The sequence below is a fragment of the Medicago truncatula genome, chromosome 6, assembly GCF_003473485.1.
Source record: "Medicago truncatula cultivar Jemalong A17 chromosome 6, MtrunA17r5.0-ANR, whole genome shotgun sequence".
NCBI lineage: Eukaryota > Viridiplantae > Streptophyta > Magnoliopsida > Fabales > Fabaceae > Medicago > Medicago truncatula.
The window spans coordinates 25,293,470-25,295,185 of record NC_053047.1 but is presented as its reverse complement, the minus strand read 5'-3'; the positions used below and the strand labels follow the sequence as shown (position 1 = coordinate 25,295,185).

General features: G+C 36.0%; 1 non-coding gene across 1 annotated transcript; it reads right to left on the bottom strand.

Annotated features, from left to right (window-relative positions):
• Window positions 1-607: 607 nt before the first annotated feature.
• Window positions 608-712, bottom strand: LOC120576277 (small nucleolar RNA R71). Its single transcript, XR_005642355.1, has one exon. It is a non-coding gene; the product is annotated as a small nucleolar RNA R71 (small nucleolar RNA).
• Window positions 713-1,716: the final 1,004 nt, after the last annotated feature.

Here is a 1,716-nt window from a genome sequence, read left to right as displayed (position 1 = left end):
ATACATATATTTATAAAATATTTTATTTCCTTTTTCTTACCTTTTTATTTTTTTTATTTTTTTATTTTATATATTTATAATATATTTTATTTGCTTATCTTATTTTATTTTTATTATATATATATATATATATATATATATATATATATATATATATCTCCCTCCCTTTCTCCTTATTTTTTATTTTCTATCTTTAACCGTTTTGATTTCAGGCATGGCTCAAAGACAATAATAACGACATGGATGAGTAACGTGCTCTCAAAGAGTATGCAATCACATCTTCAGATGAGCCGTACGATGCTATTGTGTACCCAACGGTTGAGGGTAGTAAATTTGAAATAAAGCCTGCACTTATTTACCTAGTGCAGCAAAATCAATTTTTCGGATCACCCACTGAGGATCCGAATCTTCATGTTTCAAATTTTTTAAAACTCAGTCGAACTTTGAAGGCAAACCAAGAGGCCGTAAGGTTGCACCTCTTTCCTTTTTCCTTAAGGGATAGAGCTAGTGCTTGGTTTCATTCATTGACTATTGGTTCTATCACTTCATGGGACCAAATGAGGCGAGCTTTCCTTGCCCAATTCTTTCCCCTTTCTCAAACCGCTCAATTCACGGCGAGGCTTTTTCAATACACTCAAAAAGATGGTGAATCTCTTTACGATGCGTGGGAGCGTTTCAAAGAAATGCTTAGGCTTTGCCCCCATCATGGTTTAGAGAAGTGGCTTATTATCCACACCTTTTATAATGGTCTTTCGTATACCACAAAAATCTATGTTGATGCAGCTGCAGGTGGAGCTTTGATGAATAAAACTTACACAGCAGCATATGATTTGATCGAGGGCATGGCACAAAACCACTATCAGTGGACAAATGAGAGAGTCATCACTGCTTCTTCACCCTCTAAAAAAGAGGCAGGTATGTACAAAATTTCCTCCCTTGATCATCTAACTGCTAAGGTTGACACACTAACACAAAAATTTGATACAATGAATACTAGTGTTGTCACACCTGCTCCTGTATCACCTCCTTGTGAAGTTTGTGGTGTATTTGGCCATATTGGCATTGATTGTCAACTAAGTAGTGTTGTTAGAGGTCCTGAGCAAGTAAACTATGCTCAATATAATCGAGGGTTTAGAAACAACCAATTTTTTTATCAAACCCCTCAAAATCTTTTTGGACAACAAACAACACCACCCAGTTATGCAAACAACCAAAGAGTCCCTCAAAAATCCAGCTTGAAACTTTTAATGGAAAATTATGTTATAGATCAATCCAAGCAACTCCAAGAGCTTAAAAACCAAACTGAATTTTTGAATGACTCTCTTGCCAAAATCACATCCAAGGTAGACTCCATAGCAACTCACAATGAGATACTTGAAACCCAAATCTCTCAAGTGGCCCAACACGTGACTACTTCTTCTCAAACCACCGGGATCTTTCCAGGTCAAACTGAAACCAACCCCAAAGGCCATATAAGTTCTATTATTCTCAGGGATGGTAACCAATTAGAGGACCTCGTTGTGAAAATTAAGAACAATGAGGGAGAGATAGGAAGTGATGAGCCTCAAAGTGAGAAAACTATAGGAGAAAATGAAAAGCCATTTGTTTCACCACCTCATGAGCCTAAAAATCCATTAACACAAGGTTTTGTCAAATCAAAGTTAGATGACCAATTTAGAATTTTTATTGAAATACTTCCAACCAAATTATCATCTA